Source organism: Garra rufa, chromosome 1 (assembly GCF_049309525.1).
Source record: "Garra rufa chromosome 1, GarRuf1.0, whole genome shotgun sequence".
Lineage (NCBI taxonomy): Eukaryota > Metazoa > Chordata > Actinopteri > Cypriniformes > Cyprinidae > Garra > Garra rufa.
The window spans coordinates 106,469,201-106,476,480 of NC_133361.1; the positions used below are offsets into that span (position 1 = coordinate 106,469,201).

Below are 7,280 nucleotides of genomic sequence, written 5' to 3' on the forward strand. Positions count from 1 at the left end.
TACTGTTAAACTGTGTCAACCGTAAAAAAAAAAAAAAAAAAAGCAATGCACTGCTTTTGATTATAACAGGATTATACTGTTAAAATACTGCCGTAAATTAACAGCAATTTTTTACAGCGATATTTGCTGACTTTGACAACCTCACAGAGACCACAGCAGGATCTTCTCTGTTACTGAACTATCATCAAATTATTCTTGAATCAGTCTCATTAATAATGAGCAAAAAGGAGAATAATGTTTTGTCTCTGACTGTGAGAAAGTATGTTATCAGTGTATATATATATATATATATATATATATATATATATATATATATATATATATATACACACACACACACACACACACACACACACACACACACACACACACACACACGCACGCACACACGGGCTGTAAGCATTAAAACAATGTAGTACAGTGTTGCAGCGCATCAAAGCAGTCAATTAGAGCGCAGCATTTCAGCCTGGGATGACAATCCTGACTTTTTTACACACTTAGGGCTGGGCTTCAGGCATATTTTCAGGTCATGGCTCCCCAAGGCATCCGGTCTATTTTTTTAGGCTTCTCCTTATTTTTATATCTTAGACATATTTTATATTTTATATTTTTTATGTTGGAGGGAAGAACACGAGCCTTCACTTTAGCTTTTGAGACCAGTTTGGACGGCGTTTAGTGTCCTTCAGCGCAGCAAGAGATCCGCGTTCAAGCGCACACAATAGGCTGAAACTTGCCACAAGCACCGGCAAAAATAAATAACAATGAATGTGTCAAGGAAAGAGTAAGAACATATTTGAATTATTTATTAATAAACTAGTAGGTATATTATGAGTCAGTGCAGCAAAGATCCTGTCTGCAGTCTCCTTTTTGGGACACGCATTTAGAGAGAAATTCATATTTAGCCTACCAATTACATAATGAAATTGTTTTTGTTTTCAATTTGTTTTATTTCGTTAAGTAACAATTTAAAGTTTTTATAGATATATTTATCTTGTCTTTGAGGGATGCTTTTGCGGAGTTTCGTTATTTGTTGTGAAGCTCCAACGCGACGGCAGAACATGCATCATGTTTGTTTTCTTTTTTGTTTGTGTTTTGTTGAGTGTACTGTACACAAATAACATGGATACTTTTAAATTGCTTTCACTGAAAAAAATGCAAGTGATCGCACTGGCGTCTCCATTTCCTGCAAAGCAAACTCTTGGATAATAAACCCTTTTATGGGTTTATTAATGCTCTGCACACACTATATGCAACAGCGCACATTTATTTAGGTTTAACGTTTAAACTAATTGTTCAGTACTTGAACTGTTTTATATCTATAGATTTTTTTAAGGCAAGTCGTGATTATTTGAGAAGGCAAAATTATCAAACAGAATATGATTAGTTGTCTGCTGGGCGCTCAAAAAACGTAGGCCTACATTAGGGGTGATCGAGCGGGGCACAACCTAATGCGGGGTTAATTGTGACAAACGTGGTTTAAATATTTCCACACATGCTAGCATAACCAAATTTACAGTATTTACTAGTTGCCATAGCAACACTATGCAGAGCAAAAAGTGCGTCAAAAATCAAAAGCCTTTTGAAGATCGCTGAATATTTATTTTACCATAGTAAAAGTACATTTCTGGCTGAAGTAAACTTTTCATTTCAGTTTTAAATATTCATTTAAAATTAGACAATTCTGCTATTATTTTAATCTCCAATTTGTTATTTATCAGTTTAGACAGTTTATCAATGCTTGGCCAACCAGCAGAAGACAACCTGTTTTATATTCCAGATGGGGAACGTTGTGACACTGTGTGACAATATGCCCCGCTGTTATTAAACTACACTATTCTATGACATTAGCGGTGCAATTAACACTATTTACTTGTATGGGTTTTGATAAGAAACCACAAGAAACAGGTGAATTAAGGATGACAATCAATGTTCAGATGTTATTATTTCAAGAAATGTAAAGCATTTTGGCTCGTTTATGTGTGTCGTGTTCTATGAGAGCTGTGTGTGGAGTGTTCTTCTGAATGTCTATATGCGTTTCATCTATTTGTCCACATTGTTTTGAACTACTGTACAGCTGTGTGTTGAAATCAGGGCCGTTCAAAGCATTGTTGCGATATGTTCATTGTCAAACTCCAAAATTAGATTATTTTTTTAAACGTCATTACTTCATTTGAAAAAGTTGACACATGTATTTTACTTACAAAATATTTTAGTTTGTTGTGCATATATTTTTTTCATTCGATCAGATAACATTTTAAGCTGTCATACGGTCGTGTTACAATGTGCCCCTCAGATGTTACAATGTACCCCACGGTCCCCACCTACGGGGCATGTTGTCACGTTTCACTTCCTTTCTTTTGAGGTAAATAACGAAAAGCGTATACACTGTAAATATGAAACAGAGCAATATATTTGTACTAGACAAGTGTGAAAATAATGTGGATAAAAATTGTACTCTGAACCCCAAGTGGATTTACATAAACCGCGAAATCCAAAAAGTTATTGTGTCCCGCTCTCCCCTATATTATTATATTTAAATTTATTATACAAAATTAAACAAACAAAAATGCTCCAAACGTTTTTCTAAATTTACTTAATAAAAAACGACACTAGATACAATCACTTTGCTATTGAACTATTTTAATAGCTGAAACTATTATTAAGTTGTTTTGGGAAAAGGGGAAAAAAGACGGGCTCACGGTCGAGAATTCTGATTCTGGAAAAGGTCACTAATCTTAGTTCATAGAGATCTCTGTGTCTGTGATTAGCTACATTGCTGAACGCTGCAAAACACATGTGGATAGTTTGCCATGTCTTCATTTGCTTTTGCTTTCGTTTGAGGGAATTTAGCTCTGTCTGGTACCCTTGTACACCCAGACCTGAGCTTGGCTAACCGCTCCAGTTGCAGAGGGCAGTCGGGGATTCCATGACTAATATAATATATAAAGCATAAATGTATCTTCATTATTGTATTATTGCATCCACAGCTGAATAGGTTGTATAATCAATTGAGAACAAAATATGAATATCGCATTTGCTGGACAACACCTGCCACCTTGGGGTGCTTTTACTTGAGTACACTGTCGTGTTATGTGTCTGACCAAGCAAATAAATAAATAACTCATTGTAATAGACAAGATCAAGATCATGAACACTCCTGACATACAGTTAGAACAATTAAAAAAATATAAAGACAAAATTACAAAATACATTTACATTTATTATTGTTTAAAATTTTATTAATGGATTTGTTTCAGCTATAAAATGTAACTATTTAAAATCTTTGATGTCATGTTCTCTGATGACTTTAGTACCATGGACAGTGAATTGTTAGCAGGCTGCCGTAATGGAAACGTAATTTGAAGACGGTCCCTCAGATGAGCGATGACGTCACGACACTCCATAGAGGTAAGCGTGTTTATCAGCTTCTTTAAAACGCCGACTTCTGCAGAAAAATGCGTTGTAGTTTGTGCTCATAATAGTGGGTAATGATGTTTGACCAAAAATAGCCTTTTTTTGATGCAGATTAACAGAGTTATTGAACGCGGAAGTCCGAATGTCCGAATATAAAACCAACTTTACCCAAGTCACTAATTTTACTCCTGAAAAAGTCAGTATTTTTCTTATGTCACTTAAATTTAATCGTCTTTGACAGATGATTAGGGTTATAATTAATTGTAATGGTATTTGTTGTTGGAGCCAATGTAACGTTATATATTAAATTACAGATAAAATTATGCATTTTTGTTGTACCAATGTTTTGGAATTTCATTAGTGGTGTATGTCATGTTGAAATTGAGTAAATGCTTGGAAAGGGGTATACATGTTTCTTTATTCTACTTCACCTTGAATGTAATTTATTTAAATTAAACTAAACTATTTATAAATGGGCATCAATAATCATTGTCAATACACTCCAAATGTTACAAGAGATTAAATGTTGTGCAAAAATTGGTATCACCTTTATAGTGACCAAAATGATTACAATAACCAGTTGTCATTGATGTTCAAAAGTGCCTGGAATGACACCCAAATCATTTCAAGTTTTATGTTTAAAATATGCAAACAAAAAGTAATTTGATTTGTTGTATGTTTAAACATAATCAATAATGTGCACATTTTAAATTACAACATGACTAACATTTTATCCAGCATATATGAAATGTTCTAAAAAGAATAGTTATAGATATTTTGTCTGCTTCATAGCCCCATAGGGCCAGAATTAATAGTAATATTTAAAATCACTGTTTTACTTTTTAAATTTCTTCTTTTTGTTATGCTACTTTTCCAGATGACTACAAGAAAGCTAGACGTAAACTACCTCTAGCTGTTGATCACACAGACATTGATCAGACCGATGGAAGGAACTCACCAATTTCAAAGAAAAAGAAAGTAGGGGTTTGGTTAGATTGTTTGTTTATATTAATGTTTCGCACCACATTTACAAATAAAAGTATATCTTGGAATTGGTAAATGTGTTAGACCTAAGAACATTCTTTTCCCCGGAGAAGATGATGATGATGCTGATAATAATGAGACAGAAGAACGCCTACATTAACCAAAATTTAAGAGAAGGGTAAAAAGCTTCTGCTTTTTAAAATAATAATGTATTTTATCACAGCAGATAAATGACCAAGAGATTTTGTACTTTTAAGCAGAATGTATTCCATACCTGATGCTTCAAATATTCCTAGACAGCACAACAAATTAGACCCTGGAAAGCCAAATTAGACCCTAAGCTCTTCCACAGTGTTCCTGACATCCCTAATGATGAGATGGAAGGCATTTAAGGAACCAAGTCAAAAACAAGTAAGAAGTGTCAGCTTTTTTTAATTACAGTGCATTTTATTACAGCTGTTAAAGGACTAAGATATTTTGTATGTTGCAGGAGGTATGCCTGGCATCATGTTCTCTCTGAGAGCTGTAAATCAAGCACTGAGGCCCTTTTAAGGCATGCCAACGTCGAGGTCAGAAGACCACCCCACAAACGTAGGGATATCCAGGGCACTCTGAACCTTCAAGGCTCCATGAGCCACACTACACCTGGGACATCCAGCAAACATCCAGTTACCAAAGTTGTGAGTATATTGTCTAGCCCTTTTCAGAATGCACTGATAGTGTGTCATGGGATTAGCCTCAGGATCATCTGATTTTGATTAATTCACATTGCCAGTGATTTTTGCAATCTGTGCATGCTCACACACACACACACACACACACACACATGTTGGGTTTACATGTTTTATGGGGACATTCCATAGGCGTAATGGTTTTTATAATGTACAAACCGTATTTTCTATCGCCCTACACCTACCCTACACCTAAACCTAGCCCTCACAGGAGATTGTGCATACTTTTACTTCATCAAAAAAACTCATTGTGCATGATTTATAAGCCTGTTTCCTCATGGGGACCTGAGAAATGTCCCCACAAGGTCAAAATCTACTGGTATTCCTATCCTTGTGGGGACATTTGGTCCCCACAACGTGATGAATACCAGGTACACACACACACACACACACACACACACACACACCACACACACACACACACATAAAAATTCTGTAAAGACATGTGACATCAGGATGTGACAAGTAATGTACAAATAAGTGTTGCGTCTTTTCCACTTTTATGTATATTCCACTTTTTTCCTCAATTCTTTGTGGAAAAAGTACACTATCACTGCTGTTTTTAATTTGATTATATAGTGCTTCATGGGACTGCAGTTATTTCTAAAGCCTTTAAGTACACAGTCTTGTACCTTTTGTCTTTTTGTCCAGTTTTCAAAAATGTTTTTTGTTGTGGAGATTGTCATCACAATTTTTTATATCTCTCTTTATTTAAATGCTTAAAGCATGAATGCACTCTATAAGAGATTTAGAAAATGAAGGAGAGAGAGAACGTTTTATGTATATAGTACCTCAACACAAGCTCAAGGTTGCATAACAAAAACATACACTGAATTTAAAAGAAGTAAAAATAAACAAAATCCCAAGTAGAATTAATCTATACATATTTCACACAGTCATTTTAAGCTAAGTGGTAGTGTGTTCCTGAGATGTGTAAAATTATCTTTTACCCATAGTAGACAGTCAGAATTTGGGCTATTTCAGACAATCTAAACAATGAAGGGCTGGGGGAAGTAAGAAACGATAATTAACTGGAAGATGGGTAGATGGTAAAAGACAATACAGAATGTTTGTCTAAAGGTCATTGGTTCAGTTTTTGTGGTAATATTGTATTTTATCCAATAGCCATGTTACCTGTTACCTGATGCAAAAGCTAATTATACACCATGTGTGCTTGTGTTTTTCAGCGGCTGTGAGGTGCAACTGTCTGACATCTGAGGCCAAAGAAAAATTAATTCATGCCATCATTAAAAGATGGCTATATCTCGCCCCAGACAGAGATGGTGGCCGAAAAGAGAGGATGAAGAATAGAGTGTGTGAGGAGAGTACGACTAGTTAACAGACTTTAGGAATGGATGTTCCAAGGCTCTGTTCAGAGTGCAACTTGTTCATTAACAGAATCATGAATGTTTCAGAGTCATTTGAAGAGTGCTACTTCCTGACCATAAACCTGGACGCTCAAGTGTTATGTGAAGTGAAACTCGATGAGTAGAAACATGGATGTTCAAGTGTATGTCAAGTAAATTTTGTTCCTAATCAGAAACATGGACAGTCAAGCTTTAGACAAAGCATGAAACTTCATGATCAGAAACATGGATGATCAAGTGTTACATTTAAAATATAACTTCATGAACTAAAACATGGCACAGAACTTCTACTTACTTCATTTGAACAACTTTAAAATGTCAGGTGTCAATGCTTTGATGTTAACATGATTAAACATTTGTTAAGAATACTGTCTTTGTTGTGATTATTTATCTAGGAGGTTATGGCTGACATGTGGAACCCATCTGGTCCAGCATATAGGACCAGAATAGAGCCAGCTATGGTCACACAGGTGGCAGAGATATTGATCTCTCATGGCCTTTTTATGGCCCATATTTTGGCTGCCAGGTTTAGTTCACCTGTAGATCAGGCTTAGGTGTGGCTCAGTTTTGGGCATTCTGGTTAAACACTGGTGTTGATATGGTTTACTTAAGGCTGTGTTTTGGTTCAAATGTTACATTTTGATCTGGCCCAATTCAGGGCCAGTTATAGTTAATTTACTTGGCTGAGACTTGGGCCAGTTATGGCCCATGTGTGGCCCTTGTCTGGAATCCAGACCTGGTCCAGTCATGTACCGTAATTCACTGCTGTATTTGGGCCAAGTGA

The 7,280-nt window shown here is 35.6% G+C and overlaps 1 long non-coding RNA gene across 1 annotated transcript; it reads left to right on the forward strand.

Moving 5' to 3' along the window:
* Window positions 1-4,045: 4,045 nt before the first annotated feature.
* On the forward strand, window positions 4,046-7,209 carry LOC141341323 (uncharacterized). The gene is made up of 3 exons (XR_012356648.1): window positions 4,046-4,809; window positions 4,889-5,078; window positions 6,317-7,209. It is a non-coding gene; the product is annotated as an uncharacterized lncRNA (long non-coding RNA).
* Window positions 7,210-7,280: the final 71 nt, after the last annotated feature.